The sequence below is a fragment of the Patagioenas fasciata genome, chromosome 3, assembly GCF_037038585.1.
Source record: "Patagioenas fasciata isolate bPatFas1 chromosome 3, bPatFas1.hap1, whole genome shotgun sequence".
In the NCBI taxonomy this organism is placed as follows: Eukaryota; Metazoa; Chordata; class Aves; order Columbiformes; family Columbidae; genus Patagioenas; species Patagioenas fasciata.
This window is the reverse complement of record NC_092522.1, coordinates 108,598,091-108,620,643: the sequence shown is the minus strand read 5'-3', so window position 1 is coordinate 108,620,643 and position 22,553 is coordinate 108,598,091. Positions and strand designations below refer to the sequence as shown.

The window sequence follows — 22,553 nt, the reverse complement described above, 5'->3', positions numbered from 1 at the left end:
TGTAGTTCAGGCATCTGAAATGTAGTAATCCCAGTCTAGTCTTACCCCCTTAGACTCCACTATGCAATGTGGGGGGATGTTTCACCTCAACCATTTCAAAACCTGTCCCAGGTTGAGAGGAAGAAGAGTCTCCACTGCCCAGTGATGGAGCTCAGGGATATTTCGTCAGCCCATGTTTGGTCTCTAAAGCCAGGTGACCTGGAGTGCCTTGATGAATGTGTCCTGACAAATTAGGAAAAACAGCAGAAAATGAAGTGAGGGCAGGCAAGGCCATCTAGTAACAGTGTCCTGGCTGCTAGGAGGTTGAATTTTAATTTTGCTTTTAACACTATTCTGTATTTGACCTGAGACAGGGTCACTTTCCATGATTACCTCCTTTTTTACCCCTCTTTTTCCTCCCATGCTTTGTCTGTGGTGAATTTTGAATATTTATTAAGTGTGGGAGACAATCCCCCTTTTCTCCTAATGAAGACTGAATCCTGGTGTTTCACTCATAGTAGAAAACATGAGCCATCTGATTAAGGCATCCTGGTAAAAATGCTCTTAAGTCATTGCCGTTTCAATTGCATAAGTGACTTAATCAGAGCAGGAGGATGAGAAGCCACTTGTCTTGTTTCTTAGAGCAAAGCTCTAACCACTGGGCTAAACCATGATTTATTAACTGGATTGATGAATATCCAACAGGTTGAGGAAGCTAGTGCTTAGGATGATTGACAGTCTGTTGTTAAGAAATTTGCTTGAAAAACGCAAAAGCTGCATTCGAGTCATGTTATGACTGGTTCAGACAGTACCTGAAGCCAAGGTAGGTTACAGGCTCAGTAGCCATTAGGCTACTGGGCTATTTTCTTGTCAACTCAAGGAATATTAAGCTAACAGTAAAGAGTGGCTGAATATTCTGAATACATAGTTCAATGTCTAGGGCAGAGAAAAGTGGTTTCAGTTCAAATTGTGTTCAGTGGAGGACAGAAGTGAACCAGTCTTAAGTGTCTGGGCAGAGCTATAATTACTGGAAGAGAGTGTGAAACCAGTGACAGGTATCATTATTAGCACCTAGCTCTCAAAACTTTATTCCACTTGTTCGGTGCAAATCCATAAATAATTTGGGGATTACTGAAATTATACTTTTTGGCAAATACCATATATTATTTCACCTGATCTTGATTTGCCATGTAATCAGCCCATAGCACCTACTGAATTGGCTGCTTTAGTAGGTGATGTGTGAAAATACGTGAAACAAAAAATTGGAAATTATGCACCCTAAGTTGCATCCTTGGCTCTGTTGCCTTCCATGGAACATGCTGGATTATCCAAGATCTTAATTCCTTTACTTTCTGTTTTTCTCCTTCTCTAATGTATCTTTATCAAACAGTCCCAGCCATTTTGGCAGACCCATAAGTTCACTATTCACTACAGTAGAAGTTGCTGATAATCTGTAAACAAAAAGACACTGTCTCCAAAGTTTTCTTCTTTTACTCCAGAAATGCAGAGAAAATATCTGATTTTATATATATATAAAATATAATCCTTCCTCCTCACCTGAGCGGAAGTGTAGGAAAGAAAAACTGTTTAATCTTCATTCTTACGCTTTTCGGATTCACCTGGCTACTCTTGGGAATTTAAAGAAAAACAGTTCAATAAGGAAGAGGAAAATTACAACCTAAGTTTTATGCAATCTTTTAGGATAAATGAGATTCCACGGTTATTATCCCTCACCATTGCCTCTCCTCAGCTCCTGACTGCCATATGAAGAAATGTGCTCTCTTACTAGCAAAGTATTCGTGATAGAATATGGATTTAATAACAGGGTAGGCTTTATTTCTGACCTAATAAATAACGTTAGTTGAATGATATTCAGGCCAGATTTACTAACAACAGTATATCCTTTGTTTTTAACAATATTGCACTCTCTATAAAGAAAGAAAATATCTCTATAACAAACAAAATATCCCAACAGACCAACCAAACAAATAAAAATTGAGCGCCCTGAGTCTAGTATAAGCCTCATAAATGGTTCTTAATGTTTTTTTTTTTTCCTTTTTTAGAAAGGTTAGGACAATAGTTTCCCTTCAGAAAATGTTTGCCATCAAAGAATATGAGCTAGTCAGTTATTTCCTTGTCTGAAACCAAAATTCATTATGTCCAATATGATTTTGACAGGTCTTTTAAATGATTGTAGGTTTCAAGCTATCAATAGTGCACATCCATGTAAAAAGCACAGACCCACTTTAGCTTCTTTTGCACATCAACATGAAGTTTCTTACTGTCTTGTGTCTGAGTAATAATTTACAACAAGTCATACTATAATGGCAGCAATACACTGTGCTTGGTGGAAATACACAGGATTTTCCTGTGCATAAAACTAAATCATTCTTTTAACAGGTAAAAGTGAATTCTGTGATATAAACAAAAAAGAACATGAGCTTCACAGATATGGTAAACCATAAGCTCAGAGGCTGGTAGAGCCTGGCCTTCAGCTGGCATAAAAAAGGAAAGAATTATTCTCAAAATCAGCATAAAGAGCTGACATGAACATGAGGCAGAGGCAGATTAGAAGACTGTGCAAATGGGAATTACCTTGCTGCTGTGACAGTAATTTACCTGCACTGCAGGTACCCTAGGAAAATAGGATGTCAGAGCCTCATGGAAAGTTGCAAATCTTCAACAGGGCAAAGCAGGGTGTCTCCTTAAGGCAGGAGTGGGACAAACTACAGGCTACCTTTATCTTATCCCTTGGCTTTTAACTGAAATGCTTTCTGCTCCAGAAGAAGCCTCTTATTTTCAAGGGCTTAGTGTTTTCTTGTGTCTTTATCTGACCAGATGTGGAGATGACATAGACTTTGATGCCAGTTTACTTCAGAGGAACTGGGAACAGAAGAGGTGACACTCTAGCCAAGAGGAGGAAAACAGTAGAGCAGACAAAGGGTGGCCAGTACATACCAGGAATTTGAAGAAGATACAAAATGCTTCCATTACCATGTTAATCATATACGTTAACACAAGGTTCACCACCAGTCTTTTCCATATAATAGCTAAGAATGGATCATAAGATATAAAGGGTTGGATAATGGACAACAGATCTCAATGCAAAGAGGAAATGCTATCAGAGATATGTATGTGCATAGATGTTCCTCAGACTATAACCTTGTTAGCAAGGAGAAGGTTCCTCAGTGCTATTATCCTGCTAAATACAAGGAGTTAGTCTGTTGTTTTGTGAGGTACTTGACTAGCTCTTGATCTTTCCAAAACAACAGAACCATGATCTAGGCCTCAGAATCACTCAGGAAGAATGGGTAGAAGACTTGTGGAGGTGCATAAATATGAAACTGTTGTAAATGGCAGGGGAATTATTCCATTTTTAGAAAAGTAATGTGGCTGCCATTATTATCGTTTGCATAACAGTCCTGCAGTTTCTTCAAAGTTTGTACAGATGTGTTCAATTTCAGTCATTTGTCCGGTCAACTTTTCTGATACATGGTACATCACTTTCTTTAAGATGCCTAAGTGGTGGTGATTAGTGGTGTGTGATGAATGGACAAGGAAGCTTTACTTTAAAAGGAAGAATTCTGTATGTGTTCTATATGTGAAAGTAAAACATAGACTCTCCATTGTAAATTATATGTTGCTATATTTCCTGCTTCATGTTATATTGAAGCACCACAGCCCAAACAACTTTAAACATGTGCGATGGCTGTAAGATATTAAAGTAGAAGTGAAGGGCCATATATCAGAGTGTCAACTTCAGTAACACCCGGAGAGTTAATCGCTAGCAGCCTCTAGTACAAGTTAGATTACCCTGGAAGTATGTGTGCAGTCTCTTTTAACAGGAAGTCAATGTAAGTATGAACTTTCTGATGTAAAAGCAGAAAACAGGGACTATAAAAGCACTAGGGATGATACTGGAATGCCTCAGCTCATTTGGTTTACTGAGTTTCAAGTGGTTGCTGTTGAAATATTTAGCTCTGCCATCTCTTAGTGACTCTGCAAAGGAAGAGTAAACCATGATATGGTTTTGATGTCCTTCAAGGTGCAAGGACCTGGCACTGAAGAGCAGCTGGCAACTGATCTTACTCAGACTGGAATATCAGAAGATTAGAGGGACTTTGGCATTAGCTTCTCAGTCAGTACAAAAGAGCTGGTCTAGGGATGTAAATGGCTGCTAGATGCATGTGCTTTGCAATTCCTCATTTCCATTCTGAAATGTTTCCTATAATAACAAAACTAGGAGAACAACTGTAGCTTGTAGAAGATTTTGGTGGTGATACAGTTGTAAGTTAACAGGTTGAAATGCTCCTGTATTGTGCCTATGGAACTGCAAGTGACACATAGTGTGGATAAATAAAGAGAAAAAAGCCAAGTTTGATAGGTGATTATATCCAGTAATAAAAGGTGAATAAGCTCCATCAAGAAACCTGAAGATTCATTCAGGACTTGCATTCTTTTCCTTGGCTTGTTTCATTTTGCTTTGCTTTTCTTTCCACCAAGAAATCAATCAATTTATCAGAGGGTGGAATCACAAGATCTAGACTGGAATCACAAAATCTGTATGCATAGTGCCAGACTAAAATTGATTCCAGCAAATGAGGCAGGCTCATAAATTCAGAGCAGGTGACAAGAAGCAAGCCTCCCACTTCTATCTGTCCCAGGAGGTTTCAGGTTTCAGTGTCTTGAGAGAAATGGAGAAGCATCCCAGGACATGCAAGCAGCCAGCTTGGTGCTCCCTAAGCACAGGAAAAAATCTAACATTGCTTTTCCTTAGATTAAGTTAGTGAGAAATTTAAGAAATATGACCTACTGTTGTCTGGATGGCTTCTTCCTCTGACATAACTGTTTCTAGGATGTAGGGAGTGAAGAACAAACGTCACTAGTTCTGTGTACAATAGATCAATAGTTTTGTATTCACCAATGACTAGTGGTCAATCAATGAAGTGCTGTAAGGTGGTCTGCACATGAAATCTGGAACAATATTAAGAATTATTTTCAGTATTACCTTCAACTAGAAGTTAAATTATAAGAGTACAGAGTAATTTTGATTAATTTGAATGAAAGCAATGATCCATGAGCCCTAAAGTTTTGGGAACAAGACAATGAAAAGCAGTATGTCCCAAAGAAGTGCTGCAGTCCACATCTAGAAAATGACTGAGATAGTTCTGGTTTGGGTTAAAAAGCTCATGAATTAACAAGAAAGTGGAAGAAGGGAATGCTCTGTATCAGGATTTCTGGTTGTGGAACTAAAGTAAAAGAGAGTTAGAAATATGGCAAATGAGGACAAAATCCACTGTTTGAAGGACTGAATACTACTAATAATACTATGTTATCTTGGAAAAATTATGTCACCTTTGGAATCCAGACAATTAGTCAGCTTTTCTGGCACTGTGATATTATTTCAGTAACATTACTTTTTGGGAACGAGCTAGATTTATGGCGTCAGCATCCATTTTCTAGACCTACTAAAGGAATACTCACGGCACTTCATTTTCTCTTTTTCTTTCCCAGAAATGTGAACATTTCCTTAGATGAAGTTGTTTATGTGTGATGAAACTTGTTCAATATCCTTGTATCTCTTCTTTGTGCTTGAGAAAGAAGCCATTGTGAGGTTCCACTGTAGTAGTAAACATATGTGTGGAGTTAGTACTGAAGAACTCTGGCAATTACAGCTATCTGGACTTCGCACTTGAGAACAGACATCCACCAGGAAGGAAGAGATGGCATTGCAGAAAAAACCCTCAACTTTCTTGTCCTCTTTTTTAAAAGTTTAGATGATAGAAATCACATTGATAAGCAGTTCCTCTAGCAGCTTTATTAATATGGGATTTTTTGTTCTCATAACCATGAAGAAAGTTTAAACCACCAAACCTTTAGAGATGGAGGGCTTCTCTACAGCAGTTAATAGGGATTGTGTACCCCTTTCCTTCAGCCTTTCAAAACTACCAATGGTTATTCTAATGAGAAGAAGAAATAAATTTAATACATTCAGTGCTTGTGGTAAGTCATGTTTAGGTTTAAAATGAGTTATTCCTTGCAGTTAGAGACAATAAAAAGGTATGTAGAATGGTAAAACTATCATTCACACCACTTTAATCTGGCTTCATGAAAGACATCTTTGCATTGCTAAACACTTAGCTATATTGACAGTGGAGCTGAGATGCCTTGCAATCAGGCATTATTTGATCAGGCAGTTCTTGTTGTACTGTACATAGCTAGAGAGTTGCTTTAAATACAATAAATAAAAGTAAAATCTTACACAAGGCAGCACAGCTTAGTAATTGCTGTTTTGGAGCTCACGTCGCTGCAGTTATTTAGCTCAGCATTTCATCTCCAGCTGCAGCACAATTTTTGCCAAATATAGATAAATGAAGTTAAAGTTATTGGCAATGACTAGTTCTGTATCCCTGTTTTGAGTTCACAGATTTCATAGGAAAGGCCTTCCTTTATTTTTGTAGCAGGCAATTGTTTTGAACTCCAAACTTCTTCACGCTCCAGTACAACACAGTGTTTTCAGTTCTACTTTATCAGACAGATACTCATAAACACAGAGAATGAGCCGGTTCCCTGTTTGAGAAATATACCACATGAAATGTGAGGGAGGAACAAGCTCAGAAACTGAACCTCACTCAGCATATTTTAGGGGTTTAATGTAATCTCAATACTGAACTTGGAGACAGTGCCTTTCAGCAGGGGATGCCTAACTCTACAGTGTGGTAATTTTTTTACTTTCTACATGGTATGGGATGACCTGGTAGTATGGTTTGCTGCAGATCTTCCCTCTCACTACAAACTACGTACAGGTGACTTTCTGGTTTCTTTAGACCTTCTGTAGACAACAACTCTTTCCATCCAAATTTAACAAATGAGAAAATACAAACACATCTACATGATAGATACATGATATTGAACATGTTCTAAGTCACTGTACAAACATTTATTATTAAATAAACTCAAGAATTGTAAAATTTAGAGATATGCTCCTGTTTCTTCAGATTATTCTATTTCTTTCTCACTCTTGCAAACATATCAGACTGTCACTTTTACAGCTATCTTGTGTTTACTTTGTAAACAAGTAAGGGGTGTCAGGAAATGCTGGTGTTTCCCTCTGACCCACCTGCCTGCTTTTCATTTGATCTATGATCCCTCCTGTTAAAAAGCAATCAGAAATTTCTTGCTCTCCAGAAAGCAAGCTTACCTAGCTTTTATTTTGAATGGATATGCATGGTAAAACATGACTCAAGAACTACTGTGAAATAGTCTAGATATGGAAAGAAGAAAGCACTTTTTTCTTTATGTCCAAACACTGGCCTAGAGTTTCTTTCCACAGAGTTTCCGTACTAAAAGCATGTGGAGAAGATTATTTTGGAAGTTATTGAAAAACACCTGAATGACAACACAGTCATTGGTCCCAGCCTGCACGTGTTCATGAGGGGAAAGTCTTGCTTAAAAAACTTAATTTCTTTCTGTGACAAAGTTACCCACCTAGTTGATCAAGGGAAGCCAGTCAATGTCATCTTTTGGATTTCAGTAAAGCCTTTGATACTGTCTGTCACAGTATTCTTCTGGACAAAATGTCTAACATTCAGCTGGATAAACACACAACGCCATAAGTGAGTGACTGGCTGATGGGTCAGGCTCAAAGGGTTATAGAACGGTAGGAAGGTGTGCCAGGGGAGGTTTGGGTTGGACATTAGGAAAAGGTTCTTCACCCAGAGGGTGCTGGAGCACTGGAACAGGCTCCCCAAGGAGGTTTCACAGCCCCAAGCCTGACAGTGTTCAAGAAGAGACTGAACAATGCCCTCAGATACATGGTGTGAACTGTGGGGTTGTCATAAGCAGGGACAGGAGTTGGACTCTGATCTTTGTGGATCCCTTCCAACTCAGGACATTCTATGATTCTATGAAATCTTTTTTCATATGCTACATTTGCTTCAATAACTTCGCTTGGGACAATAGCTTTAGAAGCAGTGAACTCTACAATTACAGTGGGAAGATGACTGAAGTTTGCCAGTAGGATTTCAAAGGGAAACCATATTTTCAGAATTAGGAGGGCAAGCAATTTTTTTTTCCTGTGAAATTTACCCGATTCATGCAGAGCGACTGGCTTCAGCCGAGAAAAGGCTTCTACTTTTTGTGATTTCTCACCAGCTTTACCAACTCTGGGAGTTTCAATTCATGAATCCTATGTTACCCTTTTTCCCAAATAAAACTTGAAAGGTTCAATGAAGTTATAGGCTTTTAAGTGAAAAAAACCAAACCAAAACAAACAAAGAAACAAAACCAAAAAACCCACAAAAACCCTCAAACCACCTAATAAAATAATTGCTGCTGATAACAAAGCACCAAATGAAAACCAGGTATTTATATTTTCCTGTGAATTATGGAAGAGGGCAAATATGTTTCTTCAGCTAACACAGAATGATTTTCAACAGATGTTATGAAATGATCCACTTTTTGCACTCATTTTGATATTACTTTAGAAAAATTCAGTTAAGAACATCTCTTAGCTCTTTTGAAAGTAATGGGGGTCTCAAAATGTAGGGTGTGTAACTTCACATGCTATAAACATGATATTTGCTCTTATACTGGGCTTCTTCATTGAAACAGCTGAAGCACATTACAAGTAGAGCTAATCAGGCATGATGGGTTTTTCATATAAGAGATGTTGGTGAAAACAATATTTTTCACTTTTGAAAATATTTTTATTACAAAATAAAACCTTTTTAAAAGAGAACTTTTTTTTTTTTCTTGAAGGTTGTCTTATGGAAAAAGGTACTGTTTCCCATGGAGAAAAAGACAAATATTTCTTTTTCATGAAAGGCTATATAACACAGCAATAAATTTCCAACAGAAAATTCAGGGTTATTTTAATTAGGACCACTATTTAAGTCTTGTGTTCTCCCTGTTATGGGTGAATTATTATGTATTTTACAAAGGAGTAGACAGAGATGTTACTAATTCTTAAGGTTTATAAGGGGAATTGGTGCAGTCACAACAGAACTGTAGGTTTTACATCCCCATCTCCTGTTCACAGTACTAAACCAGCTGAAAATAGTACTTTACAATTTGAAGGAACGAGGCCAGAGCTTTTTCCAGTATGATTCTCCTTTCTCATGAGAGTAACTAGTCACAGCGAATAACAGTTTTGATGTTCCAGACAGTTTATACAGGATTGTTATTCCTGTTGTTACTGCTGGTGAAACTTTTCACTGGTAGATTCAGAGAAAATTTTTCTGAAACTTTTATACCAATATAACTCCAACAAATACAGCTATCTTTAATTTATGTCCATAAATGAGGTAAATAAGGATCGGGCTCACTGCTCAGTAGTGGAGAGGAGATATTTCTTAGGGCTGGATGAGTATCTCTGGTTCCTACTGTCTCTCACATGTTGAAGTTGACTCCCTCAGGTAACTGTACTTTCTCATGGTCACTCCTACATGTCATTGTCCATGTGTTCCAGAATGTAGTTTGGAACATATGAATCTAGCTGGCTTTTGCTGAGGAACACACGCTCCCTACAACTCTGCCAAAACCTGTGTACGGTCAAGGCCATTTTGGTGCCCTTTGGTCTGAGAGTGAAGTTGCTAGTTTCACAGTCAAATGTAACAATTTCTCATTCTGACTGTTTTCCTCATGATTAATCAACCTGACTAGAAGGCTGATCTGGTTTCATCAGCTACGTAGCTGGAAAGCAGAGGGAAAAAAAACAGAGCCTTTTTGATATGATGGCTGCATTCCTTTGGCGTATCCCTCATGGAGAGCAGTTTACCACAGGGTCTCCTGTTTGTACATACAAGGCTGCCCTCCCCCTTTGAGCAACATAACAACAACATGATGTGAAAATAAAGCAAAAAACTTCCAGGAATGTTCCTCTCCAAAACGCATGTGCACATACAAATGCACATGAGCGAGCTCATTTACATACTCAGGCAAATGCAGGCGTCTGCACATGCACACACTCACACCCTGTCACTTTTGGCTCAATAGCGAACGCGGTTAAATAATGTCAATAGCAGAAAGTCTTACGGTGCTGACACTTCCTCTGGCTGTAAAATATTTACTGTTCCTTTAAAACTGTGAATAAAAAAAGGTCAGTCTGTATACTGAACAAGGAGTAAAAAAAAAAAAAAAAATCCTTTTTTTATTAGAAAACACTTGAAACTTATCATGTGCAGCAGATGGGAGTAGAAAATGCAGCTTGAAGACAGTTATATAAATATATCCTTGATGTCTGTTTTGCTTTTCAATTTGCAGTGAAAAGTACAAAGGTAGAGTAGAGCGCCAGTCAGGGCTGCACTGTGTCTCTTGATATCCATTCCAGATGTTGGCTAGACTTTGTGGAGCCAGGCTTATGGCACTGAGGCTGGAGCTAGTTGTCTTTTCCTCCAGGTGTGATGCTTCATGCTGATCCCCCCACATGCTAGCCTGTCTTATCCAAACACACTAAGCTCTGTGACAGGCATCTACCACCTTTTTGACCAAAATTCACCTCCCTTCCCCCCCACCTCCAGGCTTTCCACCCACCCCAACTTCTTTCAGCTTGATGGGCTCTGCAGACAAGCCCACTTGTCCCTGCCTATCATTCTGTCACTTCAAAAGCAAGTCCCCCTAAAAAAATGAGCTCTGACGTGGTTCTCAAATAATGCTAGTCAGTTAGTAGCTGCTTTGAATATTCCTCTTTGTGTTTTGAGAGTGTCTGGAGGTACTATTTGACACCGAGTATGTCTGCCAAGCCTCTAATGGTAGTTCTCTGTTTGTGCATGCTTGTAAAGGATTTTACACTGTAATATTTTAACTCTCTGATTAAACATTGCTAAGCACAGAAGTATATCATAAATCTTGCAGGCGCCAACTCCATTTATCTGAATGTTAGTTACTGTCTATGGTGGGTAAACAAATTACAGCAGAGTTTATTACAATATATGGGGCCACGATGTAGATCTATTAATATCTTGTACCCCCTGGAAATATATTGTTGGCTCACAGTCCGAATTTTCTCTCCTGAACAATTAAAAACAAATTCTGAATGGAGGGTGGGAGGGTGCATGTAAGAGGGAGGGGGAAGCATCAGGCACTTTCAAGGGGAAACTTGCTGGGAGTAACAATAATGAGCTGCAATATCAAATTACTACTATCCTGGGTTTGAGGTCAGTACATATTGAGCTAGTTGTAAGATATTAAAGTAGAAACTTTTCTAGTTTGGAATGCATTAATACTGCTAAAGCTGCCAGCAAAACAGCTAGGAAGCATTTGGGTTGGAGTGGGCAGAAACAAAGGAGAATGTTAACAAGCAAGAGCATTGGAGTCTCTTCCTTTCCCAGCTACATGCAGCATGTTTGCAGAGATCATTCTCATTAACACTAGCAGGTCTGTGGTGCACAGATCCTCCACTTTTGATAGGAGATGAGCACTAGAGAAGCTGGAATATTTCTGAAGCCATCTACAGAAATAAAGTCACTTCTATTTTTTAATCAATTTTCTTAGCCTACACAAATAATCCCAGTTATGTGTATTTATTGCAATCAGTGGAAGCTCTGTCTTCACAGAAATTTCTGTAAGTGCAGAATAAATGACTGATTAAAGTAGGAAATGAAACCTTTAGCAATTCTATTGGGAGGCTTTGGGGAGGGTTAGTTTAATCCTATTTGTGATAGTTTATGATATGTTTCAACATACAAGTAGAAGCAAGAAAGAAGTGCTGTAAGTTTTAAGAAAATTCATGGCAACTATTAAAAATAATTACACTTCCAAAAATTTGGCAGAGGATCAAGATCAAAACAGTATGTGTAAATCCCTGCTCACTTTTGATGCTATAAAAACCTCCCTGCTACATGTCCTGGTACATGGAGTTGTGGCTAACAGGCTGGCTGTTAGTGGAGCTGTACCAGTTGGAGGTTGGAGATTACTTACAGTGATGCAGTCATGATGGTAAAATAAAATAAAGTAAGAAACTAATTCTTCACTAATGCTTGCAGGGGGGTGGGCACTGCAATCTCTGGTACAAACTGACAGCCCTAACACCATGTTCCGGGGGAGCAGGCACTGCTAGTTGCTGTCTATCTCCCTTCCAGGAAACCACAAAACACCAACATTTTACAGACTGGAAAAGAGTTCATTACTTGCAGGGGCAGGGCAGGATAATGTTCCGATGTTCTTAGCTGGACTCCAGTGGCCAATAACACAAACACCATCCTTCATAAATGCAAATGGGGCTCAGTAAAAATAGAAATCCAAATATTTTGAAAGTTTTTGCATTTTGTCAATATCATAAATCATCACATGATATTGTATAGCAATGGTGAAAATATGTCTGTAACTAATAAAATTAGAACCACGGACTTTTTCCTAAGCAGTTTTTCTTTACATCAAAAATGAAATAAGGCTAAACTCATTGCTAGCCTTTTCCTATTAAAGTCAATGCATTCAGGTCAGGGTTGAACTCAGTTACAAGATTCTTAAAGAACTCCAAGTGCTATGTTTGTGTCAGTTTGTAAAGATCTTGTTTATATACAGACTCATTGCTAGATTCAACAATGCGTTCAGCATTCTGGCCTGATCCATCAAAGCATTTAATCACATGTGCAGGCACGTAGGTGATTTATTTCACATCAGTTAAACTATTTATGTGCTTAATGCTAAGCATGTTGAAGGGCCAAGCCTGCGATTTGAACTATTTTTTTTTTAAATGCCATGCAGGAAAAGTGATGCAGTTTACAAAGGTACTGCCAGGGCAGGTGCCTCCTCATCACTGCAAAGAGAACCCGAAGGTGCTGAGCCATGCTTGTTCATATTCTAATTGACTCCATGCAAGCAAGGAGCTCCAAGTATCTCTCACAAGGTGTTTAGGACACATCTCTTGATCATTGAGGTGGAAGGTTCAAATAAAGTATGTCCTGACTTCTAAAAGAATGTGAATATTTTAGGAATAAAATTTGATTCTGCACCCTGAAATATTTTGAGTAATCAAACCAAGACTTTGGAAAGTGTTCTGATCCTGGAAGGACTCCCCCTGTACAATCCTCTGAAGTAGAGGAGTGTTTGTCAGAGGGATGCCAAATAAACCAAAGTGTAATTTCCTGTGGTTGAGCATTTTCACCTCAACTGGAAATGATTAGGAAGGTTTGAATCTAATAACTGGAAAAAGAGGGGCAGGAGTGGGTCATAGGCATGCATGGGTTCTTTGGCAAGGGGATCCTATGGGGACATCAGAAGATATTTGGGCAAAAGCTGAGAGCTAGGAGAATAGGACAGGAAAGAGGGGAGGAGGAATGAACCTTTTAAAGCTAAACTAGGGAGAACAGCAGAACAGGACAGTTATGTGGAGGAAAATGCTTGGGGCATTAGAGTAAGAGGAAGGTTTGCCTGCAGGCTTCTCCCTGGAAAAGATGGAAAAGCAGAAGGTAGGCTAGCTGATGCATTGGCCTCCTCAAGAAGCTCCCCATACCAGGCTATGAAGAACCACTGAAAGGTTTACATCTTAACTCATCCTGGAGAGAGGAGCAAAAATGTCATGGTGGAGACTGAGGTGAGCAGGGGGAGATAACGAAGGTATGCAGTCCATTTTAAAATAAGAAAACTTAAAATGAACAATGGGAACCAACAGAAAGAGCTGGTACTTGGGAAGAACACGCTGGGGTGTATATGTGCAAAGGACATAGATATAGAATATGGCTTTGTGTCAAGACTTCGGTAGCTGTCTGAGAAAGTGAAAAGGCTCTCAGTGATAATGACTTCATCCTATGGTATCCTTAAAGAAATGTTGGAGAAAATAAAAAAGGGCAAATGACAAATCTCAGTCCTGCCAGATTAATCAGTTGTGACATGGATTATTTATCCTTTCCACCCAATTTTCAAAGATGGGAAAGAGAGGCTTATAAGACTCTGATCCATCTAGTGAATTTCAGGTTTGGGTGTCATTCATGGTGTAGAAGACTGATCTCTTGATTTAGTATCTGCAGACTCAATGACAAGAAGCAAGTTCATCAAACACCCAAGGAGGTTTCAGTGACTTCTTAGAGCTTTGATGATTCTGCTACTCTTTACACAGTATTCAGTAGCATAATCATGGACTGGTGAGAATTATGAAGGTTGTCGAAAGGGACTGTAATATTTATTTGTACTATAACCCTAAACTCTGTTTTGGATATTTACTGAATTTTCATGACTATTCACCAAACATGTTAAATGACAAAAATATTTTGATGCACATTGCATAATAATGATTCCAAATGTTATTGTCAAATTCTCAACTGTTTGTATTTGTAATGAAAACACTATTACTTTAATTAAATCTGGGAACAAAACTCAGTAATATAGGATCTAAAGTTCAAACTCAATTTATATGACTTTTGAGTTTCCAAGTGCCCTGAGACTTTCTGGCCTGTCTCAAAAAAAAACCCAGTTGGAAGTAGTATGTATCTGACTCAGATCTATGCTGGTTTTTGCTTAGTCAGCTATGGGATTTTTGCACAAACACAATTTGAAAGATACATTCATTAATCTTTTCATTACTATTTTCCCAAAGGTTTTTCTGGAGCAATGCTGACTTTTAAGGTGGGGAGAATCAAGTGAAGCAATAGGTAAAGCTTACTTCAAGTGTAGTGGCCTGCATGGTAGAAAGCATGAAAATGCTCATGAGAGAGGAAATGAAATGAGCCCGTGGTGTGAACCACAGATGAACTGACCGGTTAAAATCATGAGCAGAAAATCAAGCAGTACTAACCACAAAGTTACAACATCTGGCTTATGAAGTCAGTTATCTACACAGCACTAGAAGCTGAAGATAGGTAGTAGACAAAATATCCTATTGTTTACCTTGCACTTACACTTTCTTTTCACTGCTATTTAAAGACACTGTACTAGATGGACCTCTGGTTTGACCTTTGTGCTGCTGTTCTCAGGATCAGTCATGGGAAGTCCCTGTCACACAGATCTCTTCACAGCATTTGGTGATGAATATATTTGTGGGCAGTCCCCACAACTCATGAAACACAGCACCAGCTTAAAGAAAAATTAAAGATGAATTTGCATAGATTAGTTGTTTTCTGGGAGTACTTCCTTCAGCTCTGTGTTTAACTGTGAATTAATTCTGTGTCTTTGTGATGAGTTTTCTACAGATGAATTTCTTTAATGAGTTTTATTGCTTAAGCTCCATCTGTATTTTCCAGGAAGTGTGTTCGTAGTCTTTCCCACTGGATATAACGCTTATTTTTTTAATTTCAGGAATTTAAATGAGGTTTCTGTGTTATGAGCTATGTCACCTAAGTTCTGCTCATGATGCATGTCGAAAGATAGAAAGTTGACTGCACAATACAGATTTTCTGTGGTTTCAGTAAGTTTCCAGAGGAGACAGTCTGTCTCCATGAAGCTACAGGGAACACCAGGGATACTGAGGAAAAATGCCTCTGCCAACACTGGTGGAGAAAGACATAAAATGTTGTGCCACTGGTGCTATGGTGCGAGGTGTCCCCAGTGCAGGCAGCCAGACCAAGGGAGGGATGGTGCCTCCCATCTGTTTGGTCATGCTGCCATGTGGCTGTGAAATGCCACAAAATGTACTCGATGGTTTCCTCACTGCACTCAGGGAGTCCACAGACTGTTTAGGTCCCTGGTGGATGCTTCAGAGAAGGTCAAAAAGGCCCCTGTATGTATTGTACCTTGGCACAATGCACATAAGCAGCTAAAATTCAGGCCTGTGTGAAGGCTGCCTGTTGTAAAAGGGAGACTGCGTGACAGAATTACTCTCATAACAAGTGGAGCCAGTGTGCTAAGAAAGGAACACGTAGCTGCAGGCTAGATGAATTAATTTTTCTAGGACTGTGTGTGTCACAGCCTTGATAAAACTCAGTTCTCTTTGTACACTCCAAGCTGCTGTGTTTGGGTAATATTACAAGATATCTAATGTTTTAAGCTTTCTTATGTCTCACTAAGCTTTAGTTTCTCTTTCTGGCAGACTTCTTTGATATGGTTTTTATCTACTATTATTTCAGAAAAGCAAGACTCCCTACAGCCCGTCACCTCCTCCCTTGCTTCTCCATGCATATGTTTTCCCAGAACTTCACATTATGGTCAACATTAACTTGAAGTTTCTCCTCTCAAAGATACGGGATAGCTGAGGCAAATAGATGGGTAGCAGAAAACATCACATCTTACTTCAGCTAGAGTTAGAGGTACACAGCTGTGGACAAAACATTTCCACATTCGGCTTCCTGCTTCAGTTTCCTCTTTACCTTGGATGGTTTCTCTCCTTGGGTCAGAGTTTTCTGGTTTGTCCATGTCACTTCTCCAGTTTCAGGTCTGAACTACTGAGTTTTTCTGAGTCCTGTCTGCTCTCTCTTTCTTTCCTATGAAGTGATCTCAGAGGAAACAACTTCTATAAGTCCCTTTCCTATACCTCAGGTGATCTTTAGACAAGGTGTATCAGATTATCTGTTTCTTGGTAACTAATCTGTATTTCAATTGCTATCTTTCCTGGGAATCAGGCTTGAAATAACCGTTTGCTCTGGATGGTTGCCATCTTTTATCCAAATCTGCTCCATTAAAATGGAGGATCATCAAAGTTTAATGGCTCACTATTTTTAGCCATGAGCCAGGTGCAAGCAACTTTTCTGTCACCTACTGTGGGTTTTATGTCAATATGGAAGCAAAGGATCAGAAGAAGGAGCTGAGGAGCTGTGTGCCACATTCCTGCTGGAACTTGCATCCTGACAGGTGTCCATAAGAAAGATTCTAGTGTCAAGAAGAAATCATAGGTATAGAAATTCCCAAAACTGTCTCAATCTAAAATGCTGTTTAACCATATGTCTCGTTATAATTAGCACTGGTAGGATGCACGTATTCCAGATCTGAGTTGATAAATATATTCATTTTGATAGGATAATTTTATAGAAATCTAAAATATTTTCTGCCTGAGTGTGGAATGCAACTGTCTTTGCCAGCAATCTGAAGTCAGTTTCTTTGAGATGCAAGCACAGCCGCAGAAAATGGTTCCTAACTTCAGTGAAAACAGTGATCTCCTGTGGCTCCACCGTATCCCCATCCCTGCCAGCAGTCTGCAGGACTCTGTCTGGCTCAGTGTCCATCAGCCAAGAACAGGTCTGGTTCCCTTCTACCGTCAGAGTGAGAAATCCCATCTGTTGCAGAACTGATTATTTCTCACTTCACAGGAACATACTTGTTCTTTACTTATCAGTGATATGAATCCATACATATCAAAATAAAATTATTTTTGGGTGAGATAGGAACCGTTTCCAAATTCAATTCTGAATTACCTAATTGTTATAGATGCCTTGCACTTGAATGCCTGCAAAGCATAGATCCAAGCTGGATGGGCAGTCTCTGGACTCTGAGGGATTGGAATTCACATCTTTTTCACATACAGGGCTTGGAAGGAATGAACTTTCGAAATTCTAGTTCAGTAGATTCAAGTCCTGAAAAATACTTCACCTGGGATTATAGTGGAAACATATTGAGTGAAGAGACCAGTTAATTGTTATCACTGTCATTCTTATGTAAGAAGTGCCTTCAGCTGCTTATGTGAATGGAATTAGAACATAAATTCTTGACAACTTTAACACATGCTACCTGAATACCCATCTGCTTAGCTTAAGAACAAAAAAAGGTGTTCATTAATGTAGTATTGAATAAATTAGCCATGCTGCTATATGTGTTGAAATGTGTTACAATATTTAGCACCACTTCCTTTTTTTTAAAAAAAACCCTGTATCTTAAAAAACCTGCTGTATTTTTCATATGAAAACCAAACAGCAAATTGGATCTGCATCTAACAAAAGAAATTCATGTTTTGAAGTTGCAGAGTGGTGGCTGACCACTCATCCACATGGGCTGACTAGAAATGTTGCTTAGAAACACCACGTTATCAAAGAGAACCCAACATCAGGTTGGAGTGTTTCCCAGACAGCCGGTTAGTGTTGATAATTCGCAATGGAAAATTCTAATATCTGTTCCAACACTTCCTTATTTTCTAGATCTTCTTACTTTTCCCTCTTCAGATTATTTGTCATTTGACTTTAAAATTTTCTTCCAAACTCCGATTTGGAAGATAGCATAGAGGTATGTGAACTATATTTTTGGATTAGTAAGTGCTTCAGCAGGTATTAAGAAAGTGTTGTTTAGCAGAGTAAAATATATAGAAAATACCTAATGAAGGAACTGGAGTGTAAATCAATGTTATTGACATGAGGACTGACTTAGCTAGATTTAAATGCATTATTTTCTCTGTATATCTTAATAATGAACACTTATCATGGACTTTTGTTTCTAAAGATCATAAAAGAATTTACAGACTATGCTCAAATACAGAAATTATCTATCCAAACATTGCCATCATCTCCTAGTTAGAACAGAGGATAATTTTATACTTTCAAACAGAAGAAGTTATCTAAGTAGGGCAACTAAAATCTGCATATGTCTTGTCCTGTGCAAGCAGGAAGATTTAACAGAGTTTCCTCATACTCCAAGACAATTTTATGTTTCAATAGCCTGTTGTCTACTCCTTTGGTCCACGTCAGGACACACAGCATCTTTCACTCCAGCTACCATGTCTAGAGTTAGGAGGAAATGGGTCATATGGGGACATATGGAGAAAAGTAGTCTTCAAGCAGTTTGGGTTGTAGACTGTTGAAGTTTTATACATATTCACTACTTGAATAGATATGTTTTTATGTGTGTATATATATATATATATATATATATAAAATCCTATATCTTAGAGAAGATGTTTTGCCTCATCCTTCTTGGAAGAACAGCTTCTAAACCAAAGCTGCATCCTTGTCTTGACCCAGGGGGAGAAGTGCCATCTCCTGAGTCTCCCACATGAGCTTGCACTTCATCTGCCAGGGTTTCTTTCAAGGTCCTTGAGGGATGTGCCTACCCAGAGTACAGCAAATTATCTTTTTCTTAAGAAGAAGTCTTTTTATTAAGCATGCACTATAAGCTGTTGGATTTCCCCAGCAGCCCTTCTTACTGGCAAACCCAAGTCTCTTTTAGGTCTTTCCCTACGGTAGTATTTAAGATGGTTTCCTGATCAAAACAGGCAGCAAACTCAATGAGTATTTTGGTTCCCCCCCTATCTTAAAACAGGGCAGTTTACTTCCTTGAAGCCACCATTGAATCATGTGCAGACAGACCTCAGCCCCTCTTCTAGCCCTTCATTTGCATTTCAAGTTTTTTCTGAGGTACAAAATAAAAGTTTAATTTTATGAGCAAATGGTAACGTAGAGAATAGTAGGAGTATGTATGTGGGAAAATTAAGGCAGGGAAGGTCCTGTGTACAATACATTGTGTTTTCAACGGCATTCAGGAGCATACATTTACCCATTGCTCTAAGACTACTGCCAGTTTCAGTGTAGTAAGCACAAACTAAAATGTTTAGGTTACTTACAATATAAATGTCCCCTGTCAGAGATATCCTTCATGTGGGAAGGTGAAAATGAGTTGTGAAAACAGGGCGCAGAAAACTTAGATGACAACAAAATGTGAGAGAGATGCCACAGAAAAACAGTAGAAAAATGCGAATCTACATTTCAGATTTCCATATACTCTAGAGTACTAAAATGCAGTTGGCACAGTCTATACCATAGATTAAGGTATATTAGTGTTCCCGATGGAAGTAAGGAGAGGTGATTTACCTGAAGCAGAACGATCAAAAAGCTGCATGTCTGGACAAGGCAAGAGCCCACACTCTTCTAACTCTCTCATAGGTTTCCATACAGTGCATACTTTGTCTCTGGTATCCAAATACTGCATCCAATGGTCACAGAGGAATATTAATGTCTTGTAGACCTTTAATTTCCCACAGAGTTCCTATAGCCCTCTATGGGTGCTGCAGCATGAGCAATCACCATGCTGGGACCACATTCTGTCCTCGAGGTGCTCAGCTGTAGGGTGAAGAGCAACACTGGGATCATACAGCCATCACTGACTGGCAGCCAGGCTGAATCTGCTCCTGTAGATGTCACAGAAATAAATTACAGTAGTGATGATGATCTTTCTTTTCTCGAAGGAAAGAAAATGAGTGATATGTAAGTGGAGAAGATTTCGCTGTGTAGTACTATAAGCTCACATAGAATCACAGAATCATAGAATGTTCTGAGTTGGAAAGGATCCAAAAGGATCCTGCATAAGACAACCCCACAGTTCACACCATGGATCTGAGGGTGTTGTCCAGTCTCTTCTTGAACACTGTCAGGCTTGGGGCTCTCACACCTCCCTGGGGAGCCTGTTCCAGTGCTTCACCGCCCCCTGGGTGAAGAACCTACTGTTCAACCCAAACCTTCCCTGCCACATCTTCCTGCCAGTCCCTCAGGTCCTATCATGGGTTGCCGCACGAAGATATCAGCATCCACCCTTCCTCTCCCCCTTATGAAGAAGCTGTAGCCACGATGAGGTCTCCCCTCAGTCTCCTCACACTCCCAACTAGACCATGGTGCAGACAGGGTTGAAGCAGCAGGGTCTAGGGCAGTTTCATGATTTCATGCAGTGCAGCAAAGTCCTGATTCTGTTTTGATTCTTTTAGATGAATCGTGGATCCCTTCATGGTGCTGTGCTACGCTGAAGGAAATTTCAGGTCTGTGCAATATTAGTTGGGGCAACTTCGCTTTGTCCTGGTTTGGTGGCATGATGTAAATATGTCTTAGGTCTTATTAAAGAGATGTTATCCAGTCAAGGAAGAAAAACCATCATATGCACCTTCAGATCACAATATACCCAGTTCAGCTTCTGGCTTTTCCACTTAAGGCATTTCCAGCAAATCTTTGGATTCAGAACTTTACGTTAAAACAAAACAAACCGCAAGCATTTAAAATAATGCACAAATGCAGGGGGAATAATTGACATCTAGGTACATGAAGATGCCAAACAGAGAAAAGACATAAAACGTCAAACTGATGACAGACTTGCTCACAAGAAATTGTGTGTGGATGTCTCAGTCCTGAGCACAGGAATACAGTGACCGGGGATATGACAGCTGCAGTCCTGCACTTACCATGGCTCTGGCCCCATCCGCTGGCCTTAAATAGCTGCCTGCCACTGCTACAGATTGATTTATCTCTGATGAAGGTTAGAGCTGCTGGCAAAGAGAAGCGGGATTTAGGCATTTCCATTTTTTAAAAGGACAATCTCAATTAATTTTTATGCTTTTTAGCACATTGTGACATATGCATAACTTTGGAGAAGCAAAGAAGCCCATTTTACAGTCATCATCATAGCATTTTTAGAGGGTCTGATTTAGTCTGAGGTCAAACTGTACATACATATGTGTACACATGGAAATAAATATATATATGCATATATACAGATATGTATACACATATGTGCATTTTTTGAACTTAGTTTAGTTAATGAAGGTTTTCCATTGGCTTCAGCAGGGGAGGTTAGAGATGTAGAACCTATGCAATCTTTGCGTTCGTTGATGCTAACCTTTCTTTTGAAACTTAAATTTTGTGCTTTCTATATATGCCCAAGTTTTGTTGCATCTGAATTATATATTTCCATAAGGCCAGGCTTAAATTTAGGCAGGTATTAAGTAAAAGCTCCTTGTGCAGACAAAAATAAAAAGTTCTCAAGAAATGGCTAAGATATTTCAATACTTGGGGGTTGTGACATACTAAAAAAATGTGTAGTGGATTTTTTTTATTGGAGTGGGGGAAAGTTTATTCCTGGCAGAATTTGCCAACCTTGGAACTCAGTGTTGTGTACAATCCTACCAGTTTTTTACATTCATAGAACACAAGTCATTGCAAATACTTTTTTGATCAGATGCAGACCAAATTTCTCTTAAACCATGTATGTTTTTTCTTTTCACTGCAAGGCATTAATTTAAGCAAGAATGGTGCATTTTCAAGTAAGCAATTAAAAAATACCATTTGCTCTTTTAAAGGCTAACCATCAGTGAATTTCTTAGTAACACAAAAATCTTTCTAGTACTTTCAATCCTGTTCCAGACACTTCTTTGTTTCCTGTGAGCTTGTTCATAGATCATCAAAAGAACACATTATCCCAAGAATTTTTTTTTAAACAATTTATAAATAATTTAAGATGTGCAATAGATTATATAGATTGGCATCACTGTTTAAGTATTTTAAAGTGCTTCTGTCTCATGTGATTTTAATTTTATACTACAAGTGCTGGGATTGCACATGGTTCTTGCAGAAAACCACTAGGTGGTGCTAGTATGCATAGACTACCCAGTTATTTTTCCGTGTTTGAGCAAATGTTCAGTCTTGAGAAGAAACACATAAAGCATGACACTTTATTAGAGGGACTTATAGGAGCAAAAGAGGCATTAGCTTTATGCTGCTCTGATGCCCTAAGGTTTTAAGACAAAGTTTCTTGCTGCCAAACAGGCTTTGGTGTTGGACATAGAAGTCTGAAAGAAGAGATGTACAGTACCTACAGTCAATTTAGCCTCTACTCTTTCAGTTTTCGTGCATGTGTGGAAGTAAATATGTAAGAATATCCTCAGACTCTTCCTGACTTTTTAATCCTTATTCACTAGGAAGCTGACCTAAAAAGCCGTAAGACTTTAGTGCTTAGAAAAGTGAAAC

General features: G+C 38.9%; 1 long non-coding RNA gene across 1 annotated transcript in view; it reads left to right on the top strand.

Moving 5' to 3' along the window:
• The first annotated feature begins 731 nt into the window (after positions 1–731).
• Positions 732–22,553, top strand: part of LOC139827766 (uncharacterized) — a 52,540-nt gene continuing 30,718 nt past the window's right edge. The window contains exons 1-2 of the long non-coding RNA XR_011738698.1: positions 732–802; positions 20,525–20,575. This is a non-coding gene — a long non-coding RNA (uncharacterized lncRNA). The remainder of the gene's footprint in view (positions 803–20,524; positions 20,576–22,553) is intronic.